Raw genomic sequence first — 22,339 nt, forward strand, 5'->3', positions numbered from 1 at the left:
TGAGATAGGGAGGATATCAGTATTGTCTACAGTGATGGGAAAGACAGAAGAACGGGGTTTAGGTGGGAAGATAAAAGAGTTCTGTTTTGGACATGTTTAGTTTAAGGTATCAGCGGGACATCCGGCTAGAGATGTCCTGAAGGCAGGAGGAAAAGTGAGACTGCAGAGAAGGAGAGAGGTCAGAGTTGGAGATGTAGATTTGGGAATCATAGCATAGAGGTGGTAGTTGAAGCCATGAGAGCGATGAGTCCTTCAAGAGAATGGGTGTAGATGGAGAATAGAAGGGGACCTAGAACAGAACCTTGAGGGGTCCCCACTGTCAGAGGGTAGGAGGAAGAGGAGGTAGCGAAAGAAACCAGGAAGCAGCAGTCAGAGAGGTAGGAGAACCAAGAGATGTCAATGTCAGTAAAGCTTAGTTTAGACAGTGCTCTGCACAGAGTAAGTGCTCAATAAATACCACTGACTGGATAAAGTTTCAAGGAGAGAGGGTGGTCTATCGAAGGCAACTGAAAGGTCTAGGAGGATTAGGATAGAGTACAGGCCGTCAGATTTGGCTAGAATTAGGTCACTGGTTATTTTAGAGAAGGCTGTTTCTGTGTAGTGAAGGGGGCGGAAGCCGGATTGGAGGGGATCAAAGAGAGATTTGGAGGAGAGGAAGTCGAGACAGCAGGTGTAAACAACTCTCTCAAGAAGTTTAGGGAGAAATTCCTTTCATCTTGGGACCACCACCAATGCCTCTTCTTTGTCCCCCAAGCTGCCTTTCCTCTCTAGCCATACTTGTCTCCTTTTCCCACTTTTGTTTGCCAGCTCTGCCTCCTTCTCCACCTGTTCTCAGTTACAGTGCCACTTCATCATTCCCATTTGCCACAGACAGATTAACACATGGGTTCAGAAGGACCCTCAGGCTAAGGACGGGGAGGGGCTCTGAAGCCCCCATATTGCAAGTCCCCAGCTGCATAAGCTTTCCCCACTACTCTAGTCCCCAATTCTGCCAGGGGTCCCCCTCCAGCATAATCAGATGGGGCAGCAGGCTTTCCTTGCAAACACAGCCCCCTCTCTTCCCCTCCCTATAGCTATGGACTGTTGCCAGGGAAAATGAGCAGGTGGTGCCCAGGAACCATAGCCCCCAATCATGTGGGAGCTGCAGCCCCGGCCAAAGTAGCTCAGAAGACCCCAGCTCGTTTTTGTTAAATTGGCAAGGAGGCGGGGAGGGGGGCACTCAGAACTACGGGGAGAGAAAGGAGGGCAGAGGATCACAATAATAATTATAGCATTTGTTAAACACTTACTATGTGCCAGGCACTGTACTAAGCGCTGGGGTGGTTACAAGCAAATCAGGTTGGACACTGCCCCTGTCCTGCATAGGGCTCACACTTTTACCCTCCATTTTACAGATGAGGTAACTGAGGCAAAGAGAAGTGAAGTGATTTGCCTTTCTTTTCTCTGTCCTCTCTCCCCCTCCCTCTACTCCATTTACCCTTGGCTACAAGAGACAGGAGCAGCATGGCCTACCGGATACATCTCAGGCCTGGGAGTCAGAAGGAACTGGATTCTAAACTCACCTCTGCCACTTGCGACCTTGGGCAAATCACTTAACTTCTCTGTACCTCATTTACTTCATCTGTAAAATGGGGATTAAGACTGGGAGCCCCATGTGGGACATGGAGTAAGTCCAACCTGATTAGCTTGTATCTACCTCAGCCCTTAGTACAGGGCCTGGAACACAGGGGAAGCAGCGTGGTTTAGTGGAAAGAGCACGGGCTTGGGAGTCAAAAGACATGAGTTCTAATCCTGGCTCAGCCAGTTGTCTGCTTTGTGACCTTGGGCACGCCACTTAACTTCTCTGTGCCTCAATTACGTTATCTGTAAAATGGAAATTATGACTGGGAGTCCCATGTGGGACAAACTGATTACCTTGTATCTACCCCAGTGCTTAGAACAGTGCTTGGTACATAGTAAGTGCTTAACAAATACCATAATTATTATTTTTATAGTAAGCACTAAGTAAATACCATTCAGGGGAAAAAAAGGAGGCTGGGTGTGGGTGAAGGGCACATGAGGTAGAGTACCTAGAATGCATCTGTCCCAGATAATCAAGATAATCAGGTTGGACACAGTCCCTTTGACATATGGGGCTCACAACTCTTAATCCCCATTTTCAGATGAGGTAACTGAGGTACAGAGAAGTGAAGTGACTTGCCCAGGGTTACGCAGCAGACAAGTGGCAGAGCTGGGATTAGAACCAACTTCCTTCTGACTCCCAGTCCTGTGCTCTACCCACTAGGCAGGCTGCTTCTCTGTTGTCAACGGGAACAATTCCGTGATTACATGCACGGGTTATACACAGAAGCATTCAGCTCCCACTGGCCTGGGGGGCAAGGGGACAGATGGGGGGGATGCCCCTTGTTGGATGCTAATCAGTTAAGTCTAGGAGAGAGCTCCAATACTGTCATATGCAACAGTATGTAATGACATCATGCATCATGTGGAAGCCCTGAGAAACCTATTAGCCCCAGGCCCACAGGCAGCAAAACCTCTGTTCCTGGAGGCAGCAGCAGTAACGGTGACTGGAAAGAGGAAGAAATGATGATGGCCGGAAAGCAAAGGAAAGCAGTGGAAATGTTGCCAAGAGGTAAGAGTTGACAGCAGTGGCTGGGAGGCGTTCAGTCAATCCATTAATCAATACTATTTCATTCAATCGTATTTATTGAGCACTTACTGTGTGCAGAGCACTGTACTAAGCAATTGGGAGAGTACAATATAACAATAAACAGACACAGTCCCTGCCCACAGTGAGTTTACAGTCCAGAGGGGGAGACAGACATAATAATAATAATGTTGGTACTTAAGCACTTACTATGTGCAAGCACTCTTCTAAGCAGTGGGGGGGGGATACAAGGCCATCAGGTTGTCCCACATGGGGCTCACAGTCTTCATCCCCATTTTACAGATGAGGTCACTAAGGCCCAGAGAAGTGAAGTGACTTGCCCAAAGTCACACAGCTGACAAGTGGCAGAGCCAGTACTAGAACCCATGATCTCTGACTCTCAAGCCCATGCTCTTTCCACTGAGCCACGCATGACAGATATGTACATAAGTGCTGTGGTGCTGGGAGGGTTGATGAATAAAGGGAGCAAACCAGAGGATGCAGAAGGGCGTGGGAGAAGAAGAAAGGAGGGCTTAGTCAGGGAAGGCCTCATGGAGGAGCTGTGCCTTCAATACAGCTTTGAAATGGGGGAGATTAATTGTCTGTTGGATTTGAGGAGGGAGGGCGTTCCAGGCCAGTGGAAGGACGTGGGCAAGGGGTCGGCGGCGAGAATGATGCATAACTGCCGTGTGAAGAACACCGCACTAAGCCCTTTTAATAATAATAATAATAATGTTGGTATTTGTTAAGCGCTTACTATGTGCCAAGCACTGTACTAAGCGCTGGGGTAGACATAGGGGAATCAGGTTGTCCCACGTGGGGCTCACAGTCTTAATCCCCATTTTACAGATGAGGGAACTGAGGCACAGAGAAGTTAAGTGACTTGCCCACAGTCACACAGCCAAGTGGCAGAGCTGGGATTCGAACTCATGAGCCCTGACTCCAAAGCCCGTGCTCTTTCCACCGAGCCACGCTATTTTTATAATGGAATAAGTAGACGTGATCCCTGCTCTCAAGGAGCTGACATGCCAGATCCTGAAATAAATCAGAGGGAATCATGGTGGCAGAGCCAAAAGGGTGAGCAAAAGGCAGAAGAAGGAGAAGGAGAAATAAGTGGTAGTAGATGGAAGGAGATAGGGAAAGCAGCTCCAGCCAGAAAAGGCGAAAGACGTGTGGGAAGGACCATCTCAGGTCAGTTGGGTGTGATTTTGTTGCGATGGCTGCTGCAGTGTTGGGGCTGGAAGATGGGTACAAGTGTCAGTGATGGCGGGAGGGCATGGGGAGAAAAGAGGCGGTGTGACTACCAGTTCCACTGGGCCCCAAGTTTAGAAAAGGGAGGAGGAAGCCAGTAGAGTCACTCCATTCTGCCCCTCCTTGAAGCGCAGCTGAACCCATCAGATTGGAAAAGAAGTAGGAGATCCTCTACCATCTTGAGGAAGGAGGAACAGAGCTGTGGTGTTGGGAAAACAGGACACAGGGAGAGTTTGACGCTGTGGATCCTGGACAGATAGAGAGACATAAGCGCATAGGAAGGGAACTGCGAGGATCCTTGCAGGTTCAGAGGCCAGTGGACAGAATTCTGGAGGAGCAAAGCTGCTACCCCTAAAGGAGAGAAGCACATGAGCCTTGGGATGCTGATAGGGAAGGACAGAGGGTCCTGGAGAGGGGACACAATATTAGATCCACAGAAAGGTGGTTGAACGGGGATTTGTTTTGGTTGCTACCTTAAATAGCATAGAGAACTCAGATTTTGATGTCTACCTGGGGTAGGGGCTGGAAGAGAAGCTCCATGGGGAGAAACATGATCTGGAGAGCTGCAGGCGGGAGATTGGTCTGTTGGCTTTCAGGAGCCAGCTCTGGGAAAATGGTCCCCGATGACCTCTACGCCTTCGGAGAGATGCCTGGGCCAGCTGGAGAGATGTGGCAGCGAGAGGGGTGCGACAGACTTGGGGAACAGCGAGTTGGATGCCCCAAATTTGCAGTAAAATAATGAGAGATACAGATGGTTTTAGGGCCCAGCTGAGGCTGACTGGGTTCTGGTCACTCTTACATGGGATCCTTTGGCCTGGATTTAGGGCTGAAAACCTCCACTAACACCACAGGAAAAGAACAGGGAGGAAAGGAGGGAGGGAATGAAGACAGCCATACCACCCACTTCAGCCTGAAGAATCCCCCATGCTTTTTTTTTTATATACTGGAAAGTAGTCTGTCACATTACTACAGATTTCTGTGGTTAAATTGTACCCATCTTATGGGAAATATACAAGACTGAGCTGTAAGTGCTACTAAAATGAAATTGATGTCCTTATCAAGCAAGTCGTAACCCAGCTACTCTGTAGAAAGTTTTAATTATTTTCAACTTATTAGTAATGTTGAACTGACAAATGTGAGGGCTGATCACTATGCTGAATGGAATTTGGAGTATTCTCACTCTTTTGAGCTCAAATTATCTATCTTCCGCTTATATTTTTCAACACACGACCTTATCGTATGACCAGCTCACTAAAGCAAACAATTTATCTTTCAAATCAGATTTGGTAAAATAATTATGGATACAGAAATAGCTGATGCAGAAATATTCAATTAAGACTCTCACTTTCATAGTTTTTCATTTAAAATACGGTATTTGCGTAAATGCTGTGTGATCGGGATTTCGTCAGAAGTAGACTGTGAGAATGAGAAATTCCATTAGGGCTGGAACTGATAGAAACACAAGTGTCATTTTCAGTTAAAGAGCAATAGATAAAAGTGCATTATGCTAGATTCTGGATCTACTTACTGAAATGACAACCAAATAAACTCTCTTCTTTGTTCATCTCTGAGTAGGAATCCCTTAGAGAGTTAATAAGAATTCACTCAGAGATTGTGCTTTTCGATTGTTTGGAAGGAAATCATTTCTCTAAAGTTCATACTTCAGAATATTTAAAATCGTTAAAAGGAAAACCTTTACCACATTTTTTAAACCTTTCAAACAACAAGATTCAGCAAGTAGGACATTTAACGTCATTAAAATATTTCCAAAGACCTCCCAGTGACCAGACTGTAGACTCTGAAATGTTTCCACCAGCGAAAACTAAGATACAAGTGACTTCCATCGGATGAAGGCAGTAGTCTTGTGAATAAATCAGATAAAATTTGATTAGAAAACCTTGTTGCGAGCAAGGAATGTGTTACTAATTCAGTCGAACTGTGCTCTCCCAAGCACTTAGTACAGTGCTCTGCACTAGTAAGTGCTCAATAAATATGACTGATTGCCTCAGAAACAGTTTATTGATTTTCATTCTCATTCCACATAGAGGTAGTAAATAATGATTACTTTCTGTTTAAAGTATTTCTGCTTTGTTCTTCCTAAAAACCAGGGGCAATAACATCTCTTAGCTTCATTTCTTTCCAAAATGATAAGCACTTACCCCACAAGAGAGAGCCCCATGAAAAACAGCATGGCCTAAAGGAAAGAGCCTGGGCCTGGGAGTCAGAAGGCCTGGGTTCGAATCCCAGCTCTGTTACTTGACTGCTTTGTGACCTTAGGCATGTCACTTAACTTTTCTGTTACCTCATCTGTAAAATGGGGACTAAGACTATGAGCCCCATGTCGGACACGAGCTGTGTCCAGCCTGATTAGCTTATATGAGCTCAGTACAGTGCCTAGCACATAGTAAGCACTTAAAGAACATACAAAATAAAAAATTAAAATAAAAAAAAAACACACAAGAGATACCCAAGATACCCAATATTAACTGCTTACAATTAAATTGGGTAGGGTGAACCCAAAATGAAGAAATCATCTTTAGCTCCCAGGAAGAAAAAATGTAAATGACATGATGGAAAAACTCCCTCACAGTAACATCTGTCGAAACTGACTTGAGTTCTGAGTGAATGCCTCTTCTCTGAGATCTTTTCAAACAGAATACATACTCAGGGTCGGAAATAGCTTGGGTAAAAAGCCTACTTGGAGAAAGAGGGATTACCAGTCCTACGTATCTTTTACTGGGATCAATGAGGACATATCACCTACCGATTAGACCATCTGATTTACAGATTTTAAAATTACCATCGAATGCACAATCCCCACAGCAAATGATTGTGTTTCGTTTATTTCCTCACCTAAAATAAAGGGAAAAAAGGCAGCATAGAAATATAATTAAATATCACTTTACTGCGAGATAAGAGAAAGAACTTTAGGTAAGGTTACTTGTAGCTTAAAAATAATGATCTCCAGTGTCCAGGGTAGAGTTTGTGTTTTGTTTTGTTGACTGTCTCCACCGTTTAGACTGTGAGCCCGTTGTTGGGCAGGGATTGTCTCTATCTGTTGCTGAATTGTACATTCCAGGTGCTTAGTACAGTGCTCTGCACATAGTGAGTGCTCAATAAATATAACTGAATGAATGAATGAATGAATGAAATATCACAACTACATAAAGCAGTGCACCTCTTTTAAAACAATTTACAGTATTGGAAGTGCTCTACTTAAGATGCTTCAGGTTAAAATGAACAAGCAGGTATTTCCATTTCTGCATTCAGACCCTCTTTCAGCTTTGCAACATGATGATTTGGAGTTTACAGCCCTAGCCACCTTATGACACTAGCTCTGGGAACCACAAGTGGTATAGGGAGCAGATGGGGGGCCGAGGGGAAATGGAAAACTGGTGGCAGAGTGGGTGAAGAGGGTGGAGTGGAGACAGGCTGGAGAGGCTTGATTCTATTTATTGCCTTGATTCTATTTATTGCTATTGTTCTTGTCTGTCTCCCCCATTAGACTGTAAGCCCATCAAAGGGCAGGGACTGTCTCTATCTGTTACCAATTTGTACATTCCAAGTGCTTAGTACAGTGCTCTGCACATAGTAAGCACTCAATAAATGCTATTGAATAAATGAATGAATGGAGAGCAGTCTTCTGCATCACCCTGATTTGCTCCCTTCATTTATCCTCCACAGCAATGTTTAGCTATCTGTATATATCTGTAATTTATTTATTTATTTATGTATATTAATGTCTGTCTCCCGACTGAGCTCGTTGTGGGCAGGGAATGTGTCTGTTGCTATATTGTACTCTCCCAAGCTCTTAGCACAGTGTTTTTGCACACAGTAAGCACTCAATAAATATGCCTGAACGAATGAGTGACATGGGGAGTTTGGGGAGCTAGGAGAGGCTGGGAAGCAGGGGCGCAGGGAGACTGGGGTGTTTACCTGTCATACAAAATCGCCAGGAAGGCTTCCATGAAGGTGAACACAACCATTTGACTCTGGATGAAGCTGGCTACCCAAAAGAGGGAGCTCTTTCACTCAAAAATACATTTGTGTAGATTGTGAGCTCCCTGTGGGTAAGGACTATGTCTACCAAGTCTACTGTATTGTTTTCTCTCCACACGCCAAGTACAGTGCTTGGCATTCAGTAAGTGCTCAATAAATACCACTGATTATATGTTACTCATCAATAATGGAGTTACTGCATAACCTGGATAAAAATAGGGTATCTGACATTACGTCAGGAACCAGAGGACCTGTTCTAATTCCAGGTCCACCACTTAACTACTGTGTTACCTTGGGTAAGTCACCTAACTTTTCTGTGCCTCAGTTGGTTACCTCATCTATAAAATGGGGATTAAAACTGTGAGCCCTTCGAGGGACATGGCCTGTGTCCAACCTGATTATCTTGTGCTCAGTGCAGTGCCTGGCACATAATAAGCACTTAACAAATACCATAAATAAACAAACAAAAAAGGCAATCCTCCATTTATAGCATGGTTCGTATGAGAAAATGGGTTGAGACTGACAATGTTTCAACTATAAAGGCACAGTTTTCAAGAACAAATCATGCATTAAGGACAAGGACATCCTGTTTTGTGCCATTTTAAACCCTGAAAAACATCCTTTCCTTCTAGCTAGTTGTTTTGCAACAGTTTGACTTCGAAGCGACGTCTCTTGGATCAGAGAAAAATAAACTAATCATTTCTCATGCTGGCTTCTGCTTCCTATGTCAATGACAAGCACGGGTGTGCTCAGGTAAAACGAGGAATATAAAACCCTGGTGTTCAAAATGTTAATTCTTTACTAAGAAGTTAGCAATATTCAGTTATCTGACCCAGTTTTAAAAAGCTAACCCTTAACCACTCATATATTAAAATACATAAATGATACAATTGGAGTACTTTTCTTCTTCTAGAAAAATATTGAGATTTGTTCTCAATTCTCCCTGTCTAGGCTTAAAACTCATTATGGGCAGGGAATGTGTCTACCAAGTGCTTAGTACAGTGTGTTCTGCCCACAGCAAGTGCTCAATAAATGCCATTGATAATGGAGGAGGAGGAGGCAAAGGCAGAGGAGGAGAAAAGGAAGAGGAAGAAGATGAAGATGATGATGATGGGTGTTAGCGCTTACTAGATAATAATAATAACGTTGGCATTTGTTAAGCGCTTACTATGTGCCAAGCACTGTTCTAAGCACTGGGGTAGATACAAGGTGATCAGGTTGTCCCACGTGGGGCTCATAGTCGTAATCCCCATTTTACAGATGAGGGAACTAAGCCACAGAGAAGTTAAGTGACTTGCCCAAAGTCACACAGCTGACATGTGAGGGAGCCGAGATTAGAACCCATGACCTCTGACTCCCAAGCCCGGGCTCTTACCACTAAGCCACGCTGCTTCTCCGTGCAATGAACAATGCAGTGAACCAAGTTAAGCGCTAGGGTAGACTCAAGATGATTAGGTTAGATACAGTCCCTGCCCCAAATGGGGCTCAGGATTTAAATAAATTCATCACAGCACATCAAAATGCCACTCTTAAGGCTTTTTCTTGAGAAACTGCCTAAATAAAGAAATGAATTTGAGCTGTAGCCTGGGTCTAGGAATAGCAACAAGTTGTGCCATGAACACTCCAGGGTCAAGACAGCGACCCTTGATTGATGTCTACTGTCAGAACACAACAGTAAATACTGATCGGGGGGCCACTCCATGGGTGGGGAATTCCACAGGTGGTCTTCGGCTGGGGAAGGGTTCGGAGAAGGTGCCCCAATCTCTCTGCTGTGGCTGGAGAGGAAAGGGGGATGGAAAGCTGTCAGTGAGTCAGGTTCAGATAATAATAATAATGTTGGTATTTGTTAAGCGCTTACTATGTGCAGAGCATTGTTCTAAGCGCTGGGGGAGATACAGGGTAATCGGGTTGTCCCACATGAAGCTCACGGTTAATCCCCATTTTACAGATGAGGTAACTGAGGCACAGAGAAGTTAAGTGACTCGCCCACAGTCACACAGCTGACAAGTGGCAGAGCTGGGAGTCGAACCCATGACCTCTGACTCCCAAGCCCGGGCTCTTTCCACTGAGCCACGCTGCCCTTAGTCACCCTTTGCCATGGCTGAGCAACTGAGGTGGAGAGGGCAATACACTATGTACATATCTGTAGTTTTATTTATTTATATTAACGTCTATCTCCCCCTCTAGACTCTAAGCTCATGGTGAGCAGGGAATGTATCTGTATATTGTTGTATAGTACTCACCCAAACGCTTAATACAGTGCTCTGCACATGGTAAGTGCTCAAATATGATGGGCTGACTGACAGGAAGAAGGAAAGCATGTACATCAATCAATCAATATTTACCAGGTACTTGTTGTACGCAGAGTACTGTACTAAGTGCTTGGGGGCATAAAATAGACAAGCAGCGTGGCTTAGTGGAAAGAGCATGGACCTGGGAGTCAGGGGACCTGGGTTCTAATCCCGGATCCAGCACTTGTCTGCTGTCTGCTTGGGCAAGTCACTTAATTTCTCTGTGCCTCAGTTATGTCATCTGTAAATTGTGGATGAAGACTGTGAACCCTGTGTGGGATAGGGGCTGTGTCTGGCCCCATTATCTTGTAACTACCCCAGCACTTAGTACAGTACCTGGCACATAGTAAGCGCTTAACAAATACCACAATTATTATTACAATGGATTTGGTAGCCATCAGGTAGGAGAGAGAGGGTGGAGCTCAAAAGCCTGCTTCTGTCAGTGTATTTCTCCCTCTGGCTCTGCTATTGCATGAGGGAGAACTGTGTCCCAAGCACAGTGATGCCCCGGGAAAACCCTAATAATATATCAATCACATACTTTGTTAGACAGCATACAAGGTCCATGACCCGTGAGGGCAAAATTAATGGGAGATTGGACAACCTTCACAGAAAGCGTCTCAGTGACACTCTGAGAATCTTACTCATTAGTTAGCAGGGCACTAATACTTTTTGTTGCATTTCAACACTATAAAATTGGAAAACTAGGTTGAGCTTGTGCAGTCAGGATCGTTTTTCTAGGAGCCCACCTAAATGCCAATGATTCCCTGGCTCTCTTCACCCCGCTTTTGCCTGTCGGGCTTTGGGAACTGCCCCTCTACCAACGACCAACCCGTCTCAACTCTGGAGATTCTCATGAGGCCCTGCTAAGGCTGCAAGGTTGAAAAAGATGAATCTGTCCATCAGGCAGCTACTGATGACAGCCCTGACTGCCCACTTCAATTCCTCAATCTTTTTTTTTTCTGTAGGAATTGTCAGCCATATGGATAAGAACATGCATAAAAGGAGAGTGCAGTGATGGAATCACACCCCCTTCCTCTGCAGAGGACCCTTGCTCTGCACATCCTCTCCTCCCTGGCATGTATTTAAGGGTAGTGCTGCCCATCTGGCCAGCTCCATGGTGAAGACACACTGAGCTAACAGGGAAAGGATCTGGAAGGCCACCCCATTCCAGTAGCAGGGGAGGGGAAGTTCTTTTATATCCCATGGGCAAATGTAGCCACATCCTTGGGATGACCGGTGAAATAATGAGTTGTCCTGCATATTCATTCATTCATTCATTCAACTGTCTTTACTGAGAGCTTACTGTGTGCAGAGCACTGTACTAAGTGCTTGGAAAGTACAATTCAGCAATAAAGAGAGATGATCCCTGCCCAACCCGGGCTTACAGTCTAGACGGGGGGAGAGAGACATTTAAAAAAGTAAACAGGCATCAATATAAATAGAATTATAAATACATCAGTGCTGTGGGGCGGGGAGAAGGGGGTAGAGCAAAGGGACTGAGTAGGGGTGACGCGGAGGGGAGGGGGAGCTGAGGAAAAGGGGAGCTTCGTCTGGGAAGGCCTCTTGGAGGAGGTGAGCCTTCAGTAGGGCTTTGAAGGGGAGAAGAATGATTGTTTGGCAGATGTGAGGAGGGAGGGCGTTCCAGGCCAGAGGTAGGACATGGCCAAGTGTCGACGGTGGGACAGGCGCTATCAAGGGACTGTGAGGAGGTGAGTGGCAGAGGAGCGGAGTGTACGGGCTGGGCAGTGGAAAGAGAGAAGTGAGGTGAGCTAGGAGGGGGCAAGGTGATGGAGGGCTTTGAAGCCAAGAGTGAGGAGTTTTCGTTTGATACGAAGGTTGATAAGCAACCACTGGAGATTTCTGAGGAAGGGGGTGACGTGCCCAGCATGTTTTTCTAGAAAGATGATCCGGCAACAGAGTGAAGTATGGACCGAAGCGGGGAGAGACAGGAGGTTGGGAGGTCAGAAAGAAGGCTGATGTAAAGATGGCACCCTCTCGGTGAATCCACATGGGCGGCTAAAAAGGTCCAAGCATAACTGACAGAATTTAGCACATCTGGCCCATGCAAAAGTGTTCCCTTCAGTGCTCTCCCCTCCAGACTGTAAACTCTTTGTGGGCAGGAAATGTGTGTACAAATTGTTGTATTTTACTCTCTCAAGCGCTTGGTACCGTGCTCTGCACAGAGTAGGCGCTCAATAAAAAAATAAAATTCATTGCTGGCATGTTTGTTGTTTGCACTTGTCACTTTTTTTTTTGTACTTCCTGTGAACTTAGGTAGAGAGCGTTGCCAAAGAGTGGGCACTCAATAAATTCTACTTTTCAATTTTGAGAAGCAACATGGAGTAGTGGAAAGAGCATGGCCCTGCCACTTTTCTGCAGTGTGACCTTGGGCAAATCACTTAACTTCTCTGTGCCTCAGTTTCTTCATCTGTAGAATAGGGATTCAATACCTGTTCTCCCTCCTACTTGGACTGTGAGCCCCATGTGGGACAGGGACCGTGTCTGATCTGATTATCTTGAAAGTACAATGCTTGGCGCATAGTAAGTGCTTAAGAAACACCACTATTATAATTGTTACTGTTTTACAACCAACGATATGTTGGTTAACAGATTCAGTATAACTGGCAGTGGTTAATAAACCAGTCTTCAAAGACCTATAGGGCCATGAGCCAAAATATCCCAAACAAGGAGCCCCAAGAAGAGACTGTGGAGATGGCATAAGGCAAAAATGCCACTCCAAAGAGTAAGTGCAACACAGCATATGTGTTTTATTGAAATAATCAGAAAAATCACCTTCCGCCAGGTAGCATGCAATAGTCAAATGAGCTAATACATTTCAGGTACGAGAAACGAAGGCTAACTTCTGATTTCAAATACAGTGTTCCCTTCAGCTGTCTTGTAACTTGGCTATAAAGTTTGTGGGTCTCGGTTTATTGCCTTGGATGGGGCTTCTTAAATATATTTAGCGTCTAAGAGAAAAAAAGAAGATTTGCTCATGAAATACTTCATAACTGTTTCAATTAAAACATTCATAAATGTCAAATTTCTAAATTCATAAAATATGCAGTATATCCAACCACATGACTCCCGCACGGCTGAGACAAACTGCACACTTCTTTATCACTAGATTTCAGAAAACAAGGAAGTTTAAAAAAAGCTTGTATTGAAAAAACATTAAGGTTTTAACAACAATGGACATAAGCCAGGAAAGTTTAAGTTCAGACTGATATTCTAGTCAAAGTTCAACACTCAACTTTGTTTCTCCTTCCTCTTTACAGCGGTTCAAGCAAGGGACAGCGTCTTGGCCTGGGTTTTTGATTCAGAAGTCTTAATCTGGTAGCAGCTATAATAATTAATAATTAAGCGGTATTTGCTAAGTGCTTACTATGTGACAGGTACTGTACAATAAGATGAGATTTTGGGAATTACCGTTAGAGGCCTAGTGGATAGAGCACGGGCCGAGGTGCCAGAAGGACCTGGCTTCTAATCTCGCATCCACCACTCTACTGCTGTGTGTGTCGTTGGGCCAGTCCCTTTAGGTCTCTGTGCCTCGGTTACCTCAACTGTAAAATGGGGATTCAGATTGTGAGCCCCACCTGGGACAGGGACTGTGTCCAACCTGATTAGCTTAGCGTGGCTCAGTGGAAAGAGCACGGGCTTTGGAGTCAGGGCTCATGAGTTCAAATTCCGGCTCTGCCACTTGTCAGCTGTGTGACTGTGGGCAAGTCACTTAACTTCTCTGGGCCTCAGTTACCTCATCTGTAAAATGGGGATTAAGACTGTGAGCCCCATGTGGGACAACCTGATTCCCCTATGTCTACCCCAGCGCTTAGAACAGTGCTCGGCACATAGTAAGCGCTTAACAAATACCAACATTATTATTATTATTATCTATCCTCTGGACTGTGAGTTCATTGTGGGGAGGAATGTGTCTGTTGTTATATTGTACTCTCCCAAGTGCTGAGTACGGTGAGTGCTTTGCAACCAGTAAGCGCTCAATAAATATGACAATCAGCGAATTGAATCTACCCCAGTGGTTAGTACAGCACCTGGCACATAGTAAGCGCTTACCAAGTAACACTCAAAAAGAATTTCATGCACACTGTCTTTGGACCGAATTCAGAGGGGTCATTAACAGTTACAAAACCGGTTGGCTTGATGGGCTGGGAAGTGGAGCTTCCAGCGCTTCGAACGGTGCTTGGCACAGAGTAAGTGCTAAATGAGTACCATAATCATTATTATTACATCCACCTCCGGCCTGGAATGCCCTCTCCCCTCATATGAGACAGAGAATTGTTCTCCCCACTTCAAAGACTTATCGAAGGCACATCTCCTTCAAGAAATCTTCCTCTCTAAGCCCTCCTCTCCTCTTCTAATCTCTCACTCCCTCCTGTGCCGCTCTTGCTCCTTCATTCACTCTCCCTCCCAGCCCCACAGCACATATGTGAAGCAGCGTGGCTCAGTGGAAAGAGCACGGGCTTTGGAGTCAGGGCTCATGAGTTCGAATCCCAGCTCTGCCACTTGTCGGCTGTGTGACTGTGGGCAAGTCACTTCACTTCTCTGTGCCTCAGTTCCCTCATCTGTAAAATGGGGATGAAAACTGTGAGCCCCACGTGGGACAACCTGATTCCCCTATGTCTACCCCAGCGCTTAGAACAGTGCTCGGCACATAGTAAGCGCTTAACAAATACCAACATTATTATTATTATATGTGTACATCAGTTATTTATTCATTTATCTTCTATTTATTTAAATTAATGCCTGTCTCTCCCCCTAGACTGTGAGCTCCCTTCTCTCCTTCTACAGCCCAGCCCACAAAGTCCCCTCCTTTAGTGCTAACCTTCTCACTGTGCCTCGTTCTCGCCTGTCCCGCCGTCGACCCCTGGCCCATGTCCTACCTCTGGCCTGGAATGCCCTCCCTCCTCACATCCACCAAATTAGCTCTCTTCCCCCCTTCAAAGCCCTCCTCCAGGAGGCCTTCCCAGACTGAGCTCCCCTTTTCCTCAGCTCCCCCTTCTCTCCCCGTGGCCCCAACACACTCCGTCTGCTCTACCCCCCTCACCACCCTACAGCACTTGCATATATATGGACATATCTATAATTCTACTTATATTGACGTCTGTTTACTTGTTTTGATGCTTATATATCTCATAATTCGATTTATTCATATTGATGCCTGTTTACTCGTTTTGATGTCTGTCTCCCCCCTTCTAGGCTGTAGCCTCGGTGTGGGCAGGGATCGTCTCTCTTTATTTCTCAATTGTACTTTCCAAGGGGCTCAGTACAGTGCTCTGCCCACAGTAAGCGTTCATTAAATATGACAATGAATGAACGAGCTTGTTGTGGGCAAGGAATGTGCCTATTTTGTTGTTATATTGTACTCTCTCGAGTCCAGTGATTCGCACTCAGTAAATGCTCAATAAATGGGACTGAATGAACATCTGACACAGAGAAGCGGCATGGCTCAGTGGCTCAGAAGGACCTGGGTTCTACTCTCGCATCCACCATTCGACTGCTGTGCGTGACCTTGGGCCAGTCCCTTCACGTCCCTGTGCCTCGGTTACTTCATCTGTGAAATGGGGATTCCGACTGGGACAGGGACTGTGTCCACCCTGATTAGCTTTGCATCTATCCTCTGGACTGTGAGTTCATCATGGGCAGGAATGTTTCTGTCTGTTGTTATACTGTACTCTCTAAATCCAGCTTTGCCACTTGTCAGCTGTGTGACTTCACTTCTCTGTGCCTCAGTTGCCTCATCTGTCAAATGGGGATTAGAGAAGCAGTGTGGCTCAATGGAAAGAGCCCGGGCTTGGGAGTCAGATGTCATGGGTTCTAATCCCGGCTCCACCGCTTGTCAGCTCTGTGACTCTGGGCAAGTCACTTCACTTCTCTGTCCTCAGTGACCTCATCTGAAAAATGGGGATGAAGACTGTGTGTCCCACATGGGACAACCTGATGACCCTGTATCCCCCCCAGCGCTTAGAACTGTGCTTCACACATAGTAAGAGCTTAACAAATGCCATCATTATCCTATGTGGGAGAACCTGATGATCTTCTATCACCCCCAGGGCTTAGAACAGTGCTTGGCATATCGTAAGCGCTTAACAAACGCCATCATTATTATTGTACCGGGGGCCACCTCAGCTCAGGCTCAACAATTCATTCAATAGTATTGATTGAGCGCTTACTATGTGCAGAGCACTGTACTAAGCGCTGGGAATGAACAAGTCGGCAACAGATAGAGACAGTCCCTGCCCTTTGATGGGCTTACAGTCTAATCGGGCCCCTGGCCAACTCTACTCATTAGCCTCAGGGGGCACAACCCCCAACACGGACAAAGAGCCAGCCTGACTGACCCCAGCAGAAGCAGTGTGGCTCAGCGGAAAGAGCACTGGCTTGGGAGTCAGAGGTCATGGGTTTGAATCCTGGCTCTGCCACTTGTCAGCTGTGTGACCGTGGGCAAGTCACTTAACTTCTCTGGGCCTCAGTTGCCTCATCTGTAAAATGGGGGTTAGACTGTGAGCCCCACATGGGACAACCTGATTACCCTGTATCTACCCCAGTGCTTAGAACAGTGCTCTGCACATAGTAGGCACTGAACAAGTACCCTAATTATTAAGACTGTGAGCCCCACGTGGGACAACCTGATCACCTTGTATCCAGAGAAGCAGCGTGGCTCAGCGCAAAGAGACCGGGCTTGGGAGTCAGAAGTCATGGGTTTGAATCCCGGCTCTGCCCTTGTCAGCTGTGTGACTGTGGGCAAGTCACTTAACTTCTCTGTGCCTCGGTTACCTCATCTGTCAAATGGGAATTAACTGTGAGCCTCACGTGGGACAACCTGATTACCCTGTATTCATTCATTCATTCAATAGTATTTATTGAGCGCTATGTGCAGAGCACTGTACTAAGCGCTTGGAATGTACAAATCGGTAACAGATAGAGACACTCCCTGCCCTTTGACGGGCTTACAATCTAATCGGGGGAGACAGACAAAAACATAATGTTGGTATTTGTTAAGTGCTTACTATGTGCACAGCACTGTTCTAAGCACTGGGGTAGATACATGGTAATCAGTTTGTCTCACATGAGGCTCACCGTCTTAATCTGTATCTACTCCAGTGCTTGAGTGCTTAACAAATACCATTATTATTGTTGTGATAATAATAATAATGTTGGTATTTGTTAAGCACTTACTATGTGCAGAGCACTGTTCTAAGCGCTGGGGGAGATACAGGGTAATCAGGTCGTCCCACGTGAGGCTCACAGTTAATCTGCATTTTACAGATGAGGTAACTGAGGCACAGAGAAGTTAAGTGACTTGCCCACAGTCACACAGCTGACAAGTGGCAGAGCTGGGTGTCGAACCCATGACCTCTGACTCCCAAGCCTAGGCTCCTTCCACTGAGCCACGCTGCATCCCCCCCAGGATTTAGAACAGTGCTTTGCCCATAGTAAGCGCTTAACAAATGTTATTTATTTTATTTTTATTTTAAACGATCTCCTAAGTGAATCCCCAGAGAATTACGGAGGAGAAAAATCCATCCCCAAGGGCCAGCAAAGGGGCCGGGCCCCCTTGGCAGCTGGCACGGCTCAGGGACGCGCCCCCGCCGAGGCCCCGCGAGGCCGAGCAGGCGCCCCCTGCCCTTGCGCCGCCCCTAGCCTAGCTGTCAGCTGCGGGCGAGCACGTACTAGGCACTGTACTAAGCGCTTGGAATGTTCAAGTGGGCAACAGATAGAGACAATCCCTGCCCAACGACGGGCTCACGGTCTAAACGGGGGAGACAGACAGCAAAAACAAAACAAGTAGTCAGGCATCAAGACTGTAAGCCCCACGTGGGACATCCCGATTACCTTGTCTTTGCCCCAGCGCTTAGAACAGTGCTGGGCACATAGTGAGCGCTTAACAGATGCTATCATTACTATCCCGACTCTGCCCCTTGTCAGCTGTGTGACTATGGGCAAGTCACTTCACTTCTCTGTGCCTCAGTTCCCTCATCTGGAAAATGGGGATGAAGACTGGGAGCCTCATGTGGGACCACCTCATTCCCCTGTATCTACCCCAGCGCTTGGAACGTAGTAAGCGCTTAACAAATATCAACATTATTATTATCATTCATTCAATAGTATTTATTGAGCGCTTACTATGTACTAAACACTGTACACTAGTACACTGTACACTAGTACACTGTACTAAACGCTTGGAATATACAATTCGGCAACAGAGACAATCCCTGCCCCATGACGGGCTTACAGTCTTCTATCCATATCTCTAATTCTATTTGCATTGACGCCCACTTGCTTGTTTTAGAGAAGCAGCATGGCTCAGTGGAAAGAGCCCGGGCTTGGGAGTCAGAGGTCATGGGCTCGAATCCCAGCTCTGCCACTCGTCAGCCGTGTGACTGTGGGCAAGTCACTTCACTTCTCTGTGCCTGAGTTACCTCATCTGTAAAATGGGGATTAACTGTGAGCCTCATATGGGACCACCTGATGACCCTGTATCTACCCCAGCGCTTAGAACAGTGCTCTGCGCATAGTAAGCGCTTAACAAATACCAACATTATTATTATTACCCCAGCGCTTAGAACAGTGCTCTGCACATAGTAAGCGCTTAACAAATACCAACATTATTATTATTACCCCGGCGTTTAGAATAGTGCTCTGCATATAGTAAGCGCTTAACAAATACCAACATTATTATTATTACCCCAGCGCTTAGAACAGTGCTCTGCACATAGTAAGCGCCTAACAAATACCAACATTATTATTATTATTATTACCCCGGCGCTTAGAACAGTGCTCTGCACATAGTAAGCGCTTAACAAATACCAACATTATTATTATTATTACCCCGGCGCTTAGAACAGTGCTCTGCACATAGTAAGCGCTTAACAAATACCAACATTATTATTATTACCCCGGCGCTTAGAACAGTGCTCTGCGCATAGTAAGCGCTTAACAAATACCAACATTATTATTATTATTACCTCGGCGCTTAGAACAGTGCTCTGCACATAGTAAGCGCTTAACAAATACCAACATTATTATTATTACCCCGGCGCTTAGAACAGTGCTCTGCACATAGTAAGCGCTTAACAAATACCAACATTATTATTATTACCCCGGCGCTTAGAACAGTGCTCTGCACATAGTAAGAGCTTAACAAATACCAACATTATTATTATTATTACCCCGGCGCTTAGAACAGTGCTCTGCACATAGTAAGCGCTTAACAAATACCAACATTATTATTACCCCGGTGCTTAGAACAGTGCTCTGCACATAGTAAGAGCTTAACAAATACCAACATTATTATTATTATTACCCCGGCGCTTAGAACAGTGCTCTGCACATAGTAAGGGCTTAACAAATGCCAACATTATTATTATGTGGATCGATTCTCCCCCGATTCGACAGTGAGCCCGTCATGGGGCAGGGATGGTCTCTATCTGTGGCCGAATTGTTCATCCCAAGCGCTTAGTGTCGTGCACATAGTAAGCGCTCAATAAATACTATGGAATGAATGGATCTCTACTCTCCGGGTGACCTTCACCGAGGCCGGCGGGCGGGGAGGGGGGCAGAAAAAGGGCACCCAGCAACAGGCCGTCCAATCGGAACGCAGAACGGCGGCGGCGGCAGCCAATCCGCAGCTCCGCAAGGCGGCCGCCCTCCGGCCTCGGCCCGCAGCTCCTCCCGCGCTCAACACACCGGCTTCGACCCATCTCAAAGAATCAATATAAATAAACACAATTATAGCTTTAGCTCTCTCCCCACCAGGCAAGCGGGCATCAAGGCAAACGGCATTATAGATCTGTACATAATAATAGTAATGATGGCATTTGTTAAGCGCTTACTATGTGCAAAGCACTGTTCTAATAATAATAATGACGATGATGGCATTTGTTAAGCGCTTACTATGTGCAAAGCACTGTTCTAATAATAATAATGACGATGATGGCATTTGTTAAGCGCTTACTATGTGCAAAGCACTGTTCTAATAATAATAATGATGATGATGGCATTTGTTAAGCGCTTACTATGTGCAAAGCACTGTTCTAATAATAATAATGACGATGATGGCATTTGTTAAGCGCTTACTATGTGCAAAGCACTGTTCTAATAATAATAATAATGATGATGGCATTTGTTAAGCGCTTGCTATGTGCAAAGCACTGTTCTAATAATAATAATGACGATGATGGCATTTGTTGACCGCTTACTATGTGCAAAGCACCGTTCTAAGGGCTGGCGTAGTACTAGTTAATCAGATGGTCCCACGTGGGGCCCACAGTCGTCATCCCCATTTTACAGATGAGGTAAAAATATAAATTATGGTATTTGTTAAGCGCTTACTATGGGCAAAGCACTGTTCTAAGCGCTGGGGGATACAAGGTGATCAGATTGTCCCACGTGGGGCTCACGGTTTTAATCCCCTTTTGACAGATGAGGCAACTGAGGCACAGAGAAGTTAAGTGACTTGCCCAAGGTCACACAGTTTGAGGCCCAGAGAAGTGACGTGCCCAAAGTCACGGAGTTGACAAGTGGCAGAAGCGGGATTAGAGCCCACGACCTCTGACTCCCAAGCCCGGGCTCTTTCCACATAGAGCATACAAGGTGCTCAGGTTGTGCCACGTGAGGCTCACATCACAGTCTTAATCTCCATTTTCAAGATGAGGTAACTGAGGTACGAATAGTGAAGTGACTTGCCCAAAGTCACACAGCTGACAAGCAGCGGAGTCGGGATTTGAACCCATGACCTCTGACTCTCCAGCCTGTGCTCTTTCCACTGAGCCACGCTACATGCAAGTGTTGTGGGGTGGAGAGGGGGGCAGAGCAAAGGGAGCAAATAAGGGCGATGGGGAGGGGAGGGGGACCTGAGAAATAATATTATTGACTACCTGTCCACTTGTTTTGTTTTGTTGTCTGTCTCTCCCCTTTAGACTGTGAGCCCGTCGTTGGGCAGGGATTTTCTCTATCTGTTGCCCAGCTGTACATTCCAAACGCTTAGTACAGTGCTCTGCACACAGTACGTGCTCAATAAATACGATCGAATGAATGAATAACACTAATAATGATGGTGTTAAGCCAAGCACTGTTCTAAGCCCTGGGGAAAAGACAAGGGAATCGGCTAGTCCACGTGGGGCTCACAGTCTCCCCCCCCCATTTTCCAGATGAGGTAACTGAGGCCCAGAGAAGTGAAGTGGCTTGCCCCAGGTCACAGAGCAGACCAGTGGCGAAGGCAGAATTAGAACCCACGTCCTCGGACTCCCAAGGCCGGGCTCTTTCGACTTAAGCCCCACTGCTTCCCATTTTGCACTGTCCTAAGCACTTGGAATGTACAGTTGGGCAACAGATAGAGATAATCCCTGCCCAACGACGGGCTCACAGTCTAAAAGGGAGAGACAGACCACAAAAGAAAACAAGTGGACAGGTAGTCACAGGTAGTCAGGTGGCCCGGCACCGGCACAAACTTCGCAATGGAAGTCGCGGGGCCCTCGGAGCGTGAAGCTCCGTGGACCTGGGAGGGCGGAGAGGGGCAGGTTCCACCATTCATTCAGTGGTATTTATTGAGCGCTTACTGTGTGCAGAGCACTGTACTAAGCGCTTGGAATGTACAATTGGGCAACAAATAGAGACAATCCCTGCCCAACGACGGGCTCACAGTCTAAAAACAGCGTGTCTCAGTGGAAAAGAGCCTGGGCTTCGGAGTCAGAGGTCATGAGTTCGACTCCCGGCTCTGCCACTTGTCAGCTGTGTGACTGTGGGCAAGTCACTTAACTTCTCTGTGCCTCAGTGCCCTCATCTGTAAAATGGGGATTAATCGTGAGTCTCACGTGGGACAACCTGATGACCCTGTATCTCCCCCAGCGCTTAGAACAGTGCTCTGCACATAGTAAGCGCTTAACAAATACCAACATGATTAAAAGGGGGAGACAGACAACGAAAGAAAACAAAACAAGTAGTCAGGCAACAAAATTAGTGGTCAGGCCTCTGTGAGCCTTCCTCCTCCAGGGGCTTCATCGCCCTTCCCCGACCCCAACCTGGGGAGCCCTGCGGCCTCCTGGTCACCTCCGCTCCCCTCTCCCCAGGTTCGCCAACCGTCTGGCCGCCTTACAGCCCTCGTTGGCTGGAGAGCCAAGGAGCGACCTTA

General features: G+C 46.3%; 1 protein-coding gene across 1 annotated transcript in view; it reads right to left on the reverse strand.

Moving 5' to 3' along the window:
• The window catches only part of KLHL24 (kelch like family member 24), a 74,606-nt gene that overhangs the window by 51,331 nt on the left and 936 nt on the right, over positions 1–22,339 (reverse strand). The gene's annotated exons all lie outside the window — the stretch shown is intronic.

This window comes from Ornithorhynchus anatinus, chromosome 1, assembly GCF_004115215.2.
Source record: "Ornithorhynchus anatinus isolate Pmale09 chromosome 1, mOrnAna1.pri.v4, whole genome shotgun sequence".
NCBI lineage: Eukaryota > Metazoa > Chordata > Mammalia > Monotremata > Ornithorhynchidae > Ornithorhynchus > Ornithorhynchus anatinus.